This window comes from Lutjanus erythropterus, chromosome 9, assembly GCF_056507025.1.
Source record: "Lutjanus erythropterus isolate fLutEry1 chromosome 9, fLutEry1.hap2, whole genome shotgun sequence".
Taxonomy (NCBI): domain Eukaryota; kingdom Metazoa; phylum Chordata; class Actinopteri; order Lutjaniformes; family Lutjanidae; genus Lutjanus; species Lutjanus erythropterus.
Genome location: NC_139325.1, coordinates 34372952 through 34391232, shown reverse-complemented (window position 1 = coordinate 34391232; position 18281 = coordinate 34372952). Strand labels below are relative to the sequence as shown.

Here is an 18281-nt window from a genome sequence, read left to right as displayed (position 1 = left end):
CAGCGCCATGTAGCGGTGATGTTTACCCCATCTGGAACTTCAAGGATCAATATGTTCTCGCGATCGAAGCAACTGTTGGGAAAACTTGTTTTCTCTTGGCAAACTTTTCAACAAAAAAAAAAAAATCAAAAGTACTGGTCAATATTTGTTGTAGATATTTGTTGGTAAAGAGTTTGGCTGTTCCCATAAAAGTTTTTTTTAACCAACAAAGTCAAAGAGATATTCTTTAAAAGGCATCACAGGTTTTATCAAACTCATCATTAATTGCAGACACTTCAGAAAAACACTGAAGTAAGTTGCACTTTTTGTGGAGAAATCAAACAAATATTTGTGCAATTATTTTGGTCTTGCCTGCATACAAATAAATTGTGGAGTAAACTGTCACAATTGATTGCTGGTTTTATCCACTCTTTGGAAAATGTATTGTTTGGATTCACTGGATGTGACAGGAATTTCTATTCTTGATTCACTTGCTTATCTTTCTGACCAAATTTTATAATCGCCAATCTAAATTCATAAGAAAGAAGTCAAACTGTTCAGGCCTGACTGCCCATATCAGACAATACATTTATTCAATATCTGAATGTACAATCAAAAAGCTGTTAAAACTTAACATATAGGATTTGGAAGATATTTATCTAAGGCTTCACTTTGTTTCAGTCTCTATTTATTTACTTTTATTTTAACTTTTATTCAACTTTTTGCCCCCTGGTGTGTTTGTGAGACGAGACATAAGGTGTTGCAAGCTCATATACTTGTTTTTTTTTTTTAAGGATCAATATCTTCTTCAGCAGTGGTTCACAAACTGGAGGTCAGGTGTCCAATTAATCAGAGTATATGCTTGTCGTCAGCCTTGTCGTCTTTGATTATTGTTTTTTTTATTGAAATGTTCTTTAATCCTTCAGATTAAACACTCCAAGAGGGTAAAATTACAATTTATGTCAGACTAAGGCCATCATCACACTATATGATCATGTACAGTAGGCTCCAGCTCTGTCAGTGACCAGATTTCTACTGGTTGACACATCAGTAGTGTATATGTAGAGAAAAAAGGATAGACACAAAAAGATGGAATATATAAAAAAGACAGTTTTATTGACATTCATTTAGTCTCAAAAGTCTGACGCAGTGCAGGGAAGCAACATGGTTAATCTTAATGGGAAAACAAATCTAAAATAAAATCTGCAGTGCTACCTCTGACATAGTTGCGAATTTGCACAAATCAGACAATAATCATGCCCAAACCTTTGGACATAGTGACTGCATTCATGGTAATAAAGTTTGCAAAATGGAGACCTTTCTCTTTAGTCAGACCTGGATAATCTAACATGAGATCTCTTATTTGCCAAAAATTTTTTTTTAGCATTAGTATGTCAAAAAAGCTTTTACCCCCCCCCCCCCCCAAAAAAAAAGAAAAAATACAAAGGAAAAGAAAAAAAAGAAAAAGTACAGGTAAGGAGATACTGGGAACAAACTGGAATAAATAGCAACTGTTTACAGTGCAAAAAACTCACATTCATTGATTTCTTTTGGATGACAATAGTAGGTAAATTATCAAGTCCATTACTTTCATTTAACTAAAGTCAGTAATGTAAGTATAAATGGGAAATTGTCTCACCTAAAAATACTGATATCCTTGTCTAAAACCAGCGACTAATGCTACAAAAATGTATCTTCTCTTTTAATATAATGTTTTTCCTTTTAGATTTAGTTTAACTTACATGCCTCTTTATAGCAATCCACAGTACTCACTAGCTCTCCTCACCTATTTCCTCCAGTAAGTGATATCTCAACACAGTGCATGGATTTACAGCAACTATACCTTCAATAAAAAGAAAACAATATATCCTGTGAATATGTTATACATTTTGCTGTAGTTTCTATAATCCAAAACATGTAAACAATCACTTTTTAATGTCACAATGATGTGTTTTTTTCCCAGACGTTCCAGTTCTGTGGTATTTTCAGTTGTACGAGGGCTCAGCTGAGCTGAACTGCATCCATCTGGCAGATCCGTTTATAAATGTGATCACAAGGAACATCAAACCATGTTTTTGAGTGGCTGTCTAAGGTGGCACAGTCCTCTCCCTGCTCCCCTCCTGACTGGTGGTTATCTGGCTCTGAGCTCCACTGATCCCAGTATCTGTGACAGACGGAGAGACGAGCAGACGGCGACAGACAGGGCAAACCTTCAGATAACTACTGTGAACATTTCTGACAAATGTGGAGAAACAGAATCACCCCGCCCAAGCTCTTGATTCACTGATGAAATGCTCGAACTCTTCTTTTGATGTTGGAAATGTTACTCTATTGATATTTTTCAATTTTTGTACCAACAGGCCTGGTAAAAAAAAAATAATAAAACAACAGTCTCCTTATTTTGCTTTGGACAATTTAGGCTCCTCCTGGACAATTTATTCAGGATCATTAATAATTAAAATTAGTGCACAATAGCAACTTTAATATACAACATGAAACGAATATATGATTTAACATATTAAATATTAAAATTAGACGGTACTTGTGTTGCAGTGTTGTGTTGTCCACCCATCTCCAGTCTCCCTCCTTCTCTATATCAGACAGGCCGATCCAGAAGTGATAATCAAATCCACCGATTCTCCTGACTTCTTTTTCCAGAGCCTCCTGAAGTAAAACGTGCACAAAGATGTGTGTCATTATTAGTTTATTATGCCAGGAAGGATCTTCGCATCTTTAAGGACCCAATGTGTACATTTTCAAACACATTTGTGAGACAGAAGCAGCTAAATGGAATGCAGCTGTCATTAATTTGATCATTCACAGTTGCTCTTTTGCTACAGTGACATGTCACAGGTTTCTTTTCATTAGTAATGACCCCTGCAGTATTTGTGTCCACTCCCACCTGCTTCTACAAACACTCTGACCGCTGACTGCTGCACTAATAGAGCTGCACTGATAGAGTTCCTGCAGAACAGTCAAAATGTTTGCAGAAGCAGGTGGACCAGCGGCTACATACTGTAGCTTCCTCTGTAGCTCCTAAAGAAAAATAAGCCCATTTTAAAAGAGTATCAGCAGTCTACCCCGTTACTGACTTTCTGCACAAAAGATTTAAGTTTGCAGTTGATCCGTGTGTCTTTTGTTCTTCAGAGGATGAAACTATTGACCATTTATTTTTTAAATTGACTGTAAAACCAAATGATCACATTAACTAATTGTAACGAATAGCAAAAAACCCTTAAAACTTAAACTTTTAAGTAAACTTTTAAGTTTAAGTTTTACCAAGCCTGAAATAATTCTTTTTAATTCTTAAAATTAATCAGTTCTGTCCTGTAAAAAAAAAAAAAAAAAAGTTTTTCAAGTTTTGAATCAAACTCAAACTCTCAAAGTTTGAGAAAGTTTTGAAACTTTGAAAGTTTAACTATTAACTGTGTTTGAGACCCGAGAACCACCAACCTGTAACTTTATCAACTCAAAAAAATATGGCAACTGATTACCTTAATCTTTTGAAGTATTGCTAACTTATTAGGGCTTGCAGTGTATTATACATGTGTCACTTTGTTCTGGTCTGAAGAACATGATCGGTTATCATTGAAAATGAACAACTTGCCTCCATTTTCCTATACAGCTATAATCTATTTTATGGCCAACTTTTCTTTCAATGTTTCTGATACTGTCAGTCTTGGGATTATTCTGGGTAAATATCATATTCATGCTCATAAGTGGAACAGAAGCTCTTCCTCTTTCACAGCGTTCATGTATAATTTTGCCAACTACTTCAGGAAAATAAGGGAGGAAAGAACAAAAAGGCCAAAATGTTGTACTCATCTATTTCTCAGTCCTTGCTTTTCTTATGTAACTTACCTTGCTCCTTTGTGCTCTCTTTTTGTTTTTGTGTGTTTGTTTGTTTCACTCTGGCTTTTATTTTTATATATACTTTCTTATTTTTTGTAATGAGTCGTCTATTGTTTCCTGTTTATATCAAATTGCTGCAGTATCATTTCCACCACTGATGTTTGATTTTTTGTCTCTGGGTTTTGTGACTTTGTGTCCCTGTCTTGTTTTTTAAATTCTAAATAAAGTAACCTGTGTTGAGTATTTCACAGTTTTAAGTGGATTCTTTATATAGGCTCTATATGTATGTATATGTGTAAGGGACTTACAAACATGAAATCATATAAGAGTTGGTGGCTGGACGTTAAACTTCTGAAGGAGTAGAGGACTGTAAGAAGTTTTGGAGACACTGCTCTACTGTACTTAGAGGTCACTGTGACTTGTATTTTCATTGTGTACTTGATGCTTGTACTCCTTTTTGTTATGTGGATCATGAGCAGGACTTTTCATAAAAGACAGTTTGACAAGTCGCTGTAAAATTAATGATGGTTAAATTCCATTTTGCTTCAGTTTCAGTGTCCTGGTGTTGTGCATGCTGTCAACCTGTCATGGCTCACTGGGACACCAGAATAGAGATGAGCTACTGTTAATATTATTAGTAACAACTGTGCTTTTCCTACAATGACATGTTGAAATGTCTCCTCTTTAAAAAAGACCTAGTGTGTTAAAGGGACAGTTCACCCAAAATAAAAAATAAACATTTTTCATCTTACCTGTGCTGCTATTTATCCACCCAGATATTTTTGGTGTAAGTTGCAGAGTTTTGAGATACCGACAGTAGAGATGTCTGCCTCCTGTCAAATTTACAGGACCAAGATGGCGCTCAGCTTTTAGTGCTCAAAGCGTTTTTTTACAAAACACATTTGAAAAATTCAACAGCGGTGTTTCTTTCCAGAAATAATGATCTGGTCACTCAAGATAATCAGCAGACCTTGCTGTGAGCAATTTCATGTTCTTCCTTCATTTTCTGTCTTTCTACCAAACTGCACCCACCAACCATATCAATGCGCTAGCTAGCTCAGTGATGCTAACGTCACAGCTCAGCCGAGGAGGACGCCATCAGTGTTTACGTCCCACGCTGTCACGAGTACAAGCCTCTCATCCATGAGTGGATAACTGCTTCTTTCTGCATGGTGATAAATTGGTGGGAACAGTTCAACAGAATGAAAATAGTTTAGAGTTTTTTAAATGTGCTTTTTTGTGCCTTGAGCAACACAAGCTGAATGTCATCTAGTTCCAGTTTATTCAAGACAAGGCAGACATCTCTTGCTGATTTACGTTAACAACAATAATATCCAATTAACTTGCCTGTACTCTTATAGTTTTATAACCCATCTGTATAGTATTTATTATTTATCAGTCCCTTACAGTATTCACAATAATTGTCTCACTGTCTCACTCTGCTCTGTTGAACGATCCACCTAAAGGCCAGCAGGGAGATTCCTTGTAGCTCTGCTCCCATTTACAGTCCTACAGGCCAAAGGAAAATATTTTGATTTGCGGGTGCACTGTCCCTTTAAATCCAACTTTTAATCTCATGCCTTTGCAAAAGTAAAGCCTGGATAAAGTGACCTTGGCTTACAACAATGTCTTAATGCTTCCCATCTTTACACACACACACACACACACACACACACACATGTCTAAAGTTTTCTTCTCCTGCAGACAGCACACAGTAACCAACCCAATTAAGGGGAATGAGGAACACCTGTGCTGGTCAGCAGGACTCCACAGACAGAGTGCTCATTTCTATCTGTGAAGTTCACACACACACACACACACACACACACACACACACACACACACACACACACACACACACAGAAACACACTACTAACATGCTGTTCCATGGTGTGCAGTATGGTAAGGTGGGCGCCCATCTCCTCACAGCTGTCTCTGCTCTTCAGCCAGTCCAGCTTGGTCCCCGCTAAAGTGGTAACACTGATCCCGGACACGAAGCCACCCTTCAGGACACTCCCTGCACCGCTTAACCGTCAATGAGACGCGAGGACGCGAATGAAAGGACGAGGCTGAGCAGCAGGAAAACGAAGACCACGTACACGGGGTCCGATCTACGATCCCCCGTCACGTGACCTGGCTTTGAACAGCTCTGTCCCTGGGCGAGTCCAGAGGTTCAGCAGCTGGAACGGGCCTGCCAACCACTGACAAGATAGATAGAAAGATTGAATAAATAAATAAATAAATAAATAAATAAACATTCATTATTGAGGTAATCTAAAAGTTAAAAACAGAAAGTAATCAGGGTAAAAAGGGAAGTACAGCGTCTGTTTTGAAGTATTCAGGGTTGTGATTGCAGAGGGAACTTTTTCTAGATATTTTTTTTTCAGGCCAGTGGGACTTTGTGACGGCGGCCTGATGAGGTGAGAGAGGTCCTGTTTGATCAGAGTGGCTTTTGTGATCACTGACCGGGTGAACAGCTCGGACGTGGGAGTTTGGCGAGAGAGAGCCAATTATTTTGGCGGTGGGAGAGTTTTGTCGTCACGCTGGCTCTGTGGAAAAGTCCTGCTGGTAGTAACATCTTATCTTGTCCCGCTGGTCCATGTAAATGTTTGCTGTGAAAATCCAGGAGATGTTGGGATAATTCAGTCTCAGTGATGGACAAAGTACTCAACCCCAGTACTCGAGTCCAAGTATAGATACTCCTGGTTAAACATTACTCAACTACAAGTGAAAGTTGCTCAGTCAAAATTTTACTTGAGTTAAAGTACTAGGGTTCTTGCTTTTAAAAATTCAAAAGTAAATGTTTTTAAAAATACTTAAGTATTCAAAAGTACAAAGTACAAAGTACATTTTCTAATATCAGTACATGCTGTACTGTTTTCATGATGCATTTACAGAAGCTTGTAACTCTCTGAAACCATCTAATGATGCACTGATGCTTGTAGAACCACTCTGCTACACAAAACCTATAGAAACACCTATAAAACATTTAGCACAGAAATACAATCAAAACCAAAAAGGACAGCTGTTGTCATTTTCTGATGTAACTGTATTAAAATCACATCATAAAATTAGATTGAAGTTAACTGTAAGGAGTTCTTCAAGTCTGTTAAATAACTGAGATTTCTTTCTGTCTTCAGAGGCAGTATATATACATGAATTATGTGGTATTTTTCACCCCAATAAAAACAATCCAACTTTAAAAGCTACCTGGAATAATGAATAATTATAATAAAATCTTGAGATTTAATTTTGTCTTTCTCCTGCCGTCACCATTACTGCTTTTTGTTTGAATGAAAGAGGGAGAGTTTGCTTGTTCTTGTTACAGAGCGCCTGGAATATTTCTGTTTTTACATCAATCCCATTTGAGAGGAGCTTCTGTGATTGGTTTTCTTTTGTGGGGAACACAGCATGTGACCAATTGCATTGTAGAAAAGAAAAAACACCAACAGCTGACTTCAAAGCTCAGTCAAAAAGTAACAACAACCTTCCTAGAAATGTAGTGGAGTGAAAGGTACAATATTTGTCTTTGAAATGTAGTGGAGTGAAAGTCAGAAGTTTCCAAAAAAACAAATACTCAAGTAAAGTACAGATACTCAAAAAATGTACTTAAGTACAGTACTCAAGTAAATGTACTTCACTACTGTCCACCACTGTTCAGTCTGGACAGAAAGTGGTGGCTGACATTTCCAGCCACAACTAAAAATGAATATAATTTTCATAGTGTTGTGTTTTTGTTTTTTTTTATCACCCACCACTGATTTCCTCCTCCTCAAACATGTGATGCTCCTCTGTACAGTCTGTGAATCTCTGTGAGACTTTATCGCTGCCGTTGCTGGAATAATTGAGTTTATATGAGCTCCCTCGCGGCTGTTAAGAATTATCATTTACAACACGAACTTTCTCTGGTTTCACTGCCAGATATTTTTCCACATTTGTGTTTTCTGTGTTTACTTCTCCTTTGCCTGTTAAAAAAATATTTCTTAATGCTTTATTGAGTGAAACAGTTCTTTCTAAGAGGATTAACTGATGTAATATAAGTCATGAATAAAGATAAAAAATATATGTACAGTGAAATTACTCAAACTGATCACAGTTACAGTGATCAGCTGTTGTTTAAGTGATTTGATTAAAGGGATAGTTCACCCCAAAATGGAAATTCAGCCATTATCTACTCTACTCACTGACTTGAAGGTCAGGTTTAGTTTTTCGGTCCACAAAACACTGCTGTTTTCCTGAGTTTCACAGGAAAACAGCATTGCATTGCAGAACCAGTCAGTTAAATTGTCTGGGAGATTCTGCAAGGCTGTTTTCCTGCAGTGTTTTGTGGCCTCATAAACTAAACCCAACCTTCAGTTTGCAGGAGGGTGAGGAGAGAATGACTGAATTTTTATTTATGGGGGAACTATCCCTTTACAGAGACTGCTTAGGCTGGAGATATACTTGGTTTTTAACTATACGTTTGCATATGCATCATGGATGCTTCCGTTTGGAGTGATGGTTGTGCACATCCTCAGAAATTAAGGCTACACGAACGCCAACATGTGGTTAAAAAGCCCAGTGTATCTCTGGCCTTACAGTCTTCATGTTAGGTCTTTTCATACATATGTAAAAAATGTAGAAAAAAAAAAAAAAAAGAAAACTTTTCCATTTTGTTTTTAATATACTCCAGTTATTAAGCTTGCATAAATCTCTGGACATCTGTCTTCAACCGCTTATCTGACGTCGGGTCACAGAGGTAACAGTTCCAGCAGGGGAGCCCAGACGTCTCTTTCCCCTGCCAAATTAACCAGCTCTGACCGGGGGATCCCGAGGCGTTCCCAGGCCAGGGTGGAGATAAAATCTCTCCACCTAGTCCTCGGTCTGCCCCGTGGCCTCCTCCCAGCTGGACGTGCTTGGAACACCTCCCTGAGGAGGCGACCAGGTGGCGTCCTCACGAGATGCCCGGACCACCACAGCTGGCTCCTTTCTGTACAGAGGAGCAGAGGCTCTACTCTCGAATCCCTCACAGACGACTGAGCTTCTCACCCTGTAAATCTCTGGCACAAATTAATATTCATCACTTGTCATTCATTCAGATTTTAGAAAATGCATGCTATTTTCCCCTTAAAACTTTCCTTATTAATCAGGAATTCATTTTAGGAAATGTGGTTTGGTGCAGCTGTGTTGTTGTCTGGATGGAAACAGTTGATTTTTAGTGTCAGAAACAGGTTGTGATAATGAAAAGGGGAAAAAAACATGTGAAAATGTATCAGACATCAGGAGAAATACAGGAGAACTGTGATCCAGGGAGGAAAAAAGGAGTGGGCAGTGAAAAGTCAGAGTCTCCTGGAAAAATCGGGAGTGTTGGCAAGTGACAATGTCAGCCTATGAGATGTTAAACGGTGAGATGTGACATTTGGAGACATTTTCTATGTATTTGGGCTCCAAATCTGACTGCTTTAGTGCATTATCTAGTGGTATTAATAAATTTGATGGCAGAAGAACCTCACTTCAACATTAATCAGCATCATAATGAACATAATATAAACTGCACACGCTGCATGCGGCTTGACCTTCATCGCTGCAAAGATGAACTGTCAAGTTTATGGCCTGTGATCTGTCACTGCCTGACTGAATCGCCTCATGGAAATGATATTTTACAAGTCCTCATGTTATAAACTAACATAATTCGTTAAAACAAGTCCTTTGGTGTTTTCAAAGTCATTCTGTCAAGCTGAAACTGATTCTGTATTCTGTTTGCATTCAGAGGCGACTGCTGTGACGGCTGGCCCTGTGTGCGCCACAATATCAGACATAATCAGCATAATAAAGTCAGAGATCACTTAAAGTTAAAAAGCAGAGCTCTAAAAAAGATCTCGCTCACTTGGTGTGAGATTTCAGATGGATTTTCTTGGCAGATTTCTTTCTACAGTGAGAGGCTCTTGGACACAGCCAGCTGTTTAAGTTAAATCCATCACATGCTGCCACCTCTGCCAGTATTTCACCCAGATGTGTTTTGGATAAAGTTTAAATCTGGTGCACGCTTTGGACTTTCACTTGGAGTTTTGTCTCGCCTGTTGACCCTTGGTCCAGCGCATTTGATCCCTCATTAGAGGGCAGCACACACTTTGCATCTTCATTGTTTCATATTTTGAAGTATTTCCACATAAAACTGGTGGCAGACATTGTGTTGTGTCTAATTTAGAGAGTAGAACCACAAGTTACAGTACTATTGAATTAAATATTAAGAATATTACAGCATATGCTGTGGCTTTATTTGTGCTCCTTTCAAACGCCACTGAATTTTATTAGTCTCTGGCAGTTTTACAGCCGTGTTTTTTCCTGCCGTGCCTCAGGATTGGAGGGCATTGAACCCCCATCTTTAACTTTGGAGGGACATAAAATCCAAGGCACCCAGTAAATGTTGCCTATGACAGTAAGTTATACTTTATATACAGTACTGTAGCTACTGTACAGTAATTTAAAGGACCAGTGTGTAAGATTTATGGGGATTTATTGTCAGATTAAGGCAGAAATTGAGTATGATATTTATAAATATGTTTTCAATAGTGAGAATCGTGTTTTCATGACCTCACAATTAGCCATGTACATCTCGAGAGTCTGGCGGTTGCACTGCCATGTTTCTGCAGAACGGACAAACTTTGTGGGGGTTTCTAGTTTCTCCCACACATTTGGAAGGGGAGAGTGATACCGAGTGTTTGCAATATGGTGATCTGCGTGAGAAAAAAAGAGAACAGAATGAGGTTATGAGAATCATCTGTTTATTATAAGATGTTTCCACTGTATTATCTGTGTGACTTTCCTCGAGAGACACCATCATAAGCACAAAGAAGTTTTTGAAACTGTAATTATTCTTGCAGGTGGTCAGGTTCAGAGGAACTGAAAGTCAAACCTTTTACTATCCTTCTGTTCAATTCAGCGTAATTTTACAGGTGAGATTTTCTGTGGTTAATCACTCACATCAGAGCTAATGTGTCTTACAAAAAATTGTTCTTCTTGACAAAAGCTAATGACATACTATTTCCTGGCAGCATGCTGATGCAAATGCAGGTGCAGCTGCTGCGGTGAAGTTAAATGTGAAACAAAAAGTTCACAAAAAAAACAGCATGATATGAACTTCTATGAATGGTGCATTAAAACTCTGCTCACACATATTTTAAACAGGGAGGATTTTGATACCAAAATATTTGTGTTTCAGAGACTGTTACCTGAATTTGGGTGACTTTTAAAGAATGAAAATAACACAATAACAATAATTAAACTACAACAACATTTTTTTGGCATTGAATACTACTAAGTTTACTGTCATTCATTCATGTATTTTTTGCTCCTGCCCCTAAAAGAAAATTGATGTGGCAGATTTTACAAAATGCTGGCCCTGTGTGCGCCGCAACATCAGACATAGTCAGCGTAATAAAGTCAGAGATCACTCTGAGTTAAAAAGCAGAGCTCTAAAAAAGATCTCGCTCACTTGGTGTGAGATTTCGGATGGATTTTTTTTTGGCAGATTTCTTTCTACAGTGAGAGGCTCTTGGACACAGCCAGCTGTTTAAGTTAAATCCATCACATGCTGCCACCTCTGTCAGTATTTCACCCCGAGGTGTTTTGGATAAACTGTAAATCTGGTGTTTGTGCACGCTTTGGACTTTCACTTGGAGTTTTGTCTCGCCTGTTGACCCTCGGTCCAGCACATTTGATCCCTCATTAGAGCGCAGCACACACTTTGCATCTTCATTGTTTCATATTTTGAAGTATTTCCACATAAAACTGGTGGCAGATATCGTGTTGTGTCTAATTTAGACGGCAGAACCACAAGTAACTGTGCTAACTGCATTAACGGTCAGGAGTGTTTGAAATCATGGCGCTTTGGGTTTGTTGACTAATTAATTAAAGCAGTCAATATGTGCCAATGAATTATTTATCATTTATTAGTCCATGGCAGTTTTACAGCTGTGTTTTTTCCTGCTTTGCCTCAGGATTGGGGGGCACTGCACTCCCAGCTGTAACTCTGGAGGGGTGGGGGCTCAACCCTCCTCCCAAAGATGGCAGCAAACTATATTTTATATAACATACTGCAGCTGCTATATTATAGTGAATTTGCATTGTACACAGCACAGTAATTTAAAGGTCCAGTGTTTAGGATTTCTGGGGATTTATTGTCAGATTATGGCAGGAACATGGAGGACAACATTCATAAGTATGTTTTCGTGACTGTATAATCACTGGAAAATGAGAATTGTGTGTTTTCATGTGCGTATAACTACAGAGGGTGCGGGTCCTTGTCTATGGAGACCGCCATGTTGCACCACTATGTTTCTACGGTAGTCCAGAACGGACAAACTAAACACTGCCTCCAGACACAGTCTTTAGTGTTTTCTCTAGGTTTCCAGTGTCTCCCTCACATTTAAAAGGGGAGAGTGATACAAAGTGTTTGCAATCAGCAAGCTCACCACTAGATGCTGCTAAACCTTAAATACTGGTCCTTATAGCTGTACAGTAATTTGAAAAAGGTTTGAAACAGCTGTACTGTATTATCAAACAGTCAAAAAAGTCTTCATTACTTTATATTCATGTCATAAACATACAAATGTCAATTAGATGATCTGCATGAGAAAAAAAGAGAAAAGAATGAGGTTATGAGAATCATCTGTTTATTATAAGATGTTTCCACTGTATTATCTGTGTGACTTTCATCGAGAGACACCATCATAAGCACAAAGAATATCTCAGGAGTTTTTGAAACTGTAATTATTCTTGCAGGTGGTCAGGTTCAGAGGAACTGAAAGTCAAACCTTTTACTATCCTTCCGTTCAATTCAGCGTAATTTTACAGCTGTGATTTTCTGTGGTTAATCACTCACATCAGAGTTAATGTGTCTTACAAAAAATTTGGTCTTCTTGATAAAAAGCTAATGACATACTATTTCCTGGCAGCATGCTGATGCAAACGCAGGTGCAGCTGCTGTGGCGAGGTTAAACGTGAAACACATGGATTTCACAAAAAAAAAAAAAAAAGACCATGACATATACTTCTGTGAATGGTGCATTAAACCTCTGCTCATACATATTTTATATGTTATGAATGCAATGCTAAATTGTGCTACATTTTTCAAGTGGCAGATGTGGTTTACTGTGCAGTTAATGTGTCATGATATCACAAATAAAGAGCAGTCTACCTAAATAAAGTGAAAACATCTATATTACCAGCTTGCTTGACTCACAGACTGCTGCGAATATTGGCCAATTTATCATGATACAGTGCTTAATGTGCGCCTCTATGCCATATTCATAAAGCAGAAATAAATCATTTTTTTCTCTATTGAGAGTTTTACAATATGTTTAACATCCTGTTGTCACAGAAAGTGTTACAGGTTTCTTTTTATTGTCTTCTCTTCTTGCGAGTCATCGCTTTCAGAAACTAAAATTGTGCTCAATAGCTTCTGTCTTTATGTGTGTGTGTGTGTGTGTGTGTGTGTGTGTGTGTGTGTGTGTGTGTGTGTGTGTGTGTGTGCGTGGTGGTAATAGATCAAGCACGTACATCCCCCAGTGGTGTTTGTTTTAAATGAGAGAGTGTCCTCACCAGCACATTATCAGGCTGAGCTGCCAGAGCCCGTTGGCCCTGCAGGAGAAATATTTCACAATTATGGACTTTTGTGCTTTTTCTATTACATGACCCTCACTGGACTGGAGAGAGCGCTTTATCTTTTTTATTGCCAATTATAGGTGTCCAAAAGCACACTGAGCTGAAATAAAGAGAGAATAATCAGCGAGGGTGAGGAATAGAGTGAGACGGAGAGTGAGACGGGCAGATGTACGCAGTCAGACCGGAGGGCAGGGATGTAAGACAGTGTTTACACTCACAGAGCACAGTCAGTGCGATGTTGGCGCAGATGGAGGCCAAAAAGCCAATAAGCATCAGGAGGCCAGTCCGACTCCTCAAACACTCAACACCCCGCCTCAGTCCCTGGGAGCCTGATTAGACACAAAACAGTCCACAGCGTGGTAGCTGTCAATTCACCATTTTTAATCCTCTGGCGTGGCGTAGAGTGCAGCTGCACCGTGTAAAAGGAGATTGCAGAGCTGAACCGTTTGACCAGAGTTTAGCCTCATAACGTTTACTATTCTCAAAAGATAATAGGCTACTGTAGGTCTGCTGAAAGTCAGGTCAAGTGTTTATTTGTCTCATTATGCACACGAGCACAAAGATGCATACAGATTCAGTAGTGGCGAAGTATTCAAATCCTCAGGTAAGAGCAGCAATGATAGAGAATGCACCACGATAATAATCTGGAGATGTACACTCAACAAAAATATAAACACAAGACGATTCCTGCAGCTACATCCTGACCTCTCCATCCTAGGAGGCAAAAATTTGGCATGACAACATGCCCCTTCCATTGGACCAATATGGGACCTAACTTTAGAAAAAATATGAACTGTAGTCAATGGCGAAAGACAGGTTATTTTTAAGTCAAGAAAGTCACAGTTTGTTGTAAAACTGTTTAAGTTTAAGACCGTGAAGGAATGTAATTAGAAAGACTAAACTCAGAAGTTGCCTAAGTGATTTTGTGTGGTTTTCTTCCTCCTAAAGCTAACGTTAGCCGCTGATGCTATGATGTCTGTGTGTTTTTGAATCGGGATGTAGTCACACGAGTGTTGCGTCTCACTCGTTCTTTCTCTTCACCTCTGATAAAAGCAGCAGTTGGATAAAACACTTCAGGCAAGATAATGTAACTAGAGACAGCGAGATTAGCGTTGATGATATTGTGCGAGATGAGAGGTAGTTCACTAAGTAATTTCACACAACTTTCTTGACTTGTAAAATTATGTGTTAAATTTGCAAACAACATATGTGTAATTCATGGAACAGATCAAACAGAATCGAAAAATAATTTGTCTCTCACCATAGACTGCCGTTCATATTTTTTCTGAATTTAGATCCTATGGGGCGCACCTGAAAGGGCCATGACTCAGGGACTCTGTGGACCAGTTGCACAGCAGACACTCTGACACGTCAAACCAGAAAACTCTCAGGTGTGTTAATCACTGTCACTCTTCCTGTGACGCTTAATGGAACTGAGCCGTGATTACTGTTACTGAGCCCACCTGTGTTTTTCCAGCTCTGGCAAGTCAAAATGTCAACTGTGCAACCAGTCTGCTCAGCTGACAGAAACCGGTCAGCTGACAGGTTGGTCATGAACCAAAGGACATTAACTGTTCATGCTGGCCTGTGACAAAAAGGTGCAGAACTTATAAATGAATTCATGTAACAGGACCAAACTAATGAACCGTTGGTTGCAGACTCTTGTGGGAGGCGTCATTGGTCTAAGAAAAGACGTGGATGCATGTGTGTACGTACACAAGAAGAGCTGGTCTCTCAAATTTTGTTCACAAATTTGTTAAAATCTGTGTTAGTGAGCAGTTCTGTTCTGCCCTGATAATCCGTCCACCTGACAGGTGTGGCAGAGAGAGATGCTGAGTAAAAAGCAGAATTCTTGCACTGGTGTGTCTTCACTCTAAAATGTGCAGTTTGATCTTGAAAAAAGACATTTATTAGGCACTTTAACATCAAGCTACAGGTACCAAATGTTTTGTCTCCATGAGGTAGGGGTGGGAATCCCTTGGCACCTCATGACTCAGTTCGATTCAATTGCAATTCAGAGGGATACTACGTGAATATAAAATGATTATTTATGCATCATGATGCATTAAAATCTTAAGCTTTTAAGCAAGGGGCTGCTGTTCAGATCGTATCCATCTGCAGTTGCTCGCACTCAGCCGTCCTCATCAAAACTGAGGAAGTCGCCCAGTTTCAGACGTCAACATGACACACATGTTTACGTCTGAAACATGTTTCACCATCCAGTCGGTTCAGCCATAATGAACATACAGAACAGAACAGAGCAGAACACAGAGCAGGTGATCTTAACGCTGAAAATTGAGTTTTAAATGTCCAACAATTGATTTTTTTTCAACATCGATTCATAATCTTTCAAGAGAGAATGAGCACTACAATGCCTCTGATTGGCTGGTACTTTTTGCCTTTGTTCCTAGGGGGAAACATTTTAGAGTTACCTTTTATTGCGACCAGACCAATGCACACCTGCAACAGTCCTGCTGTTTTAATCAGCATCTCAATCTGCCACATCTGTCAGGTGGATGGACTGTCTTTGCAGAGTAGAAGTGCTCACAAACACAGACTTTTAACAACATCTGAGAGAAATGAGCCTTTTGTGAGCACAGAAGTCTCAGATTATTTACTTCTCATGATAATTCATGAAAAGTGTTGCATTTATATTTTTGTTGAGTATAACTTTGCAGATTAAATTTTTTGTCAAACCCATAATCAATAAATGTAATAGACTAAGATTATAGATTATTATACAACAGATTAAATCACCCAACAGAATATGAAATAGAACAGATAGAATCACATACTTACATGCTAATGAATTAGTGCTAAAAATGTAATTCTATAAATAAAAATGTAGCACACAGAGATTATTTTGCCTGCATTGACAACTTTGACCTCTATATTTTAAAGGCATAATAAGCAACATATTAATGAAAACCCCCAAAACTATAGACTCATTTAAAAATAATCCATTTAAATAATGTTTTATGACCCACTAGAAGTGTGTGGTGTGGTCTGTATCTGCAGAGACTCTGCACTCTGCCTGTATTTCCTAATTTTCTTATTATTTTGCTGAGCTCATGTTTGTATTTGACATCCTGGGAATGAGACACAAAATCAGTTTTCTTTGTGATGCGTTTACAAGCAGCTCGGACAAATGATTCAACCTTTAAATACCTCTGTGCATTTACTTAAAAATTTGAATAAGTGACTTTTAATCTGGTATATTTATAATGTGGTATTTTACTTAGGTAAAGAACCTGAATATTTATTTCACCGCTCTGTATAAAGTGGACTACAATAAAATATCTCCCTCTGAGTTTGCATTAAGATGAAGAAAAGTACAAGTATTCCAAAATATACACTGATTCACACGTTCAAACGAGAAATACCATTTCTGTTTTGGAGGATGAGCCTGTTTCCTCCAGGTGTCGGCTGCTCTGTGAACTCCTGCAGGCTGCTGTAGTTTTCTCTCTCCTCCATCATGGCTGCTGCCGTGCCCTTGTTAACGCTCGTTTCTCACTTTGTCTCTCTTCGCACCGAACCTCCTCTGGTCCCTAAAGGCTTCCGTATCTCCTCTCCCAAGCAGCAATATTTCTTCTCGAAATTAAATTTGTCCCTGCTGGTTGATTTATCGAGGCACGTCCCTGTGCCCACAACACTGGTGCACTGCTGTAACAAATGTGCTGCTCAGAGAAGTACTTAAACCATCCTGTACCTACAACTAAAGAAGTTCAGCTTTTTGTTAAGTGTTTTCTGGTAAAATAGGAAACCAAACTGGGAGGGCCTGTCTTCATTTTGCTGGCTCTGTGTGGTGTATTTCTGCTTGTTTCCCCTTCTTTCCCCGTATTGCATAATCCCAGCGGTTTCTTCACTCTGGAGCTCCATTTGGAGAGAAACCCTGATACTGGATATGACAGATGTGTGATAGATGACACAGCACATTATGTGGGTGTGTGAGTCAGAACTGGAGAAAAGAGTTTTAGAAATACTGTAGGTGGGGGGGGAAAAAAACAGCATGTACCTTCGCCTTCCTGACATTAATTAAAAAAATTAAAACTGGAGCTGGGACAAGGTTGTGACGTTAAAGCAGCTGGGAGCCATGTGTGTGTGTGTGTGTGTGTGTGTGTGTGTGTGTGTGTGTGTTGTTAAAAACAGGGGCCAAACTCTGAATCATGTGGAAAGTACACAGATTCAGAGTCACTGAAGGGGACACACACCACAAAGATCATGCAGGTTTATAGTGGAACCAACTAATCTTTTCTCATTACGTGAACATACATTTACAACTTTTGTTTGTTCAAGTTAATTAAACTTAAAATTTTCTCACCTCAGAGCTCAAAAAGTCATTTGACTTGAAAGGATGAGTCGAATTAATGTACTGCAAAGAGAAATTAAATTTGTTTGTAATGTTCGTCAGTGTGACTATCTTGTGTTTTCTTAAGCACAAATTAATTAATATTACATTTATTTAGCTAGAAAGGCTTATTTGTTTTATATCATTATAAAATTATCTCAACTTGTATTTTCAGTCTTTTCTTTTGTCTTTTCTCGTTGCCTTTGTTGGTTCTATCAGGCATGTGGAGTGATTGGTCAGGGTTAGGGTTAGAATATCAGGGTAAGCCAATCAGAGGCAGAGTAGGGCGGGTCATAACTTTGCCCTCAGAGGAAAAAAAAGTATTGGTCTCTGTACCTCTGTGTGAAATAACCATAGTTTAGTGTCTAATAAATGTCTTTTTTTTTCAAGATAAAACTGCACATTTTAGAGTGGCCTTTTATTGTTACCAGTCCAAGGCTCACCTGGGTAATAATC

The 18281-nt window shown here is 38.8% G+C and overlaps 1 pseudogene across 1 annotated transcript; it reads right to left on the bottom strand.

Moving 5' to 3' along the window:
- Positions 1–1483: 1483 nt before the first annotated feature.
- On the bottom strand, positions 1484–17251 carry LOC146321965 (C-type lectin domain family 6 member A-like; annotated as a pseudogene). The gene is made up of 5 exons (XR_014771414.1): positions 16861–17251; positions 13696–13806; positions 5710–6033; positions 2522–2643; positions 1484–2143 (listed from the first exon to the last, which is right to left on the bottom strand). The product of XR_014771414.1 is annotated as a C-type lectin domain family 6 member A-like (transcript).
- Positions 17252–18281: the final 1030 nt, after the last annotated feature.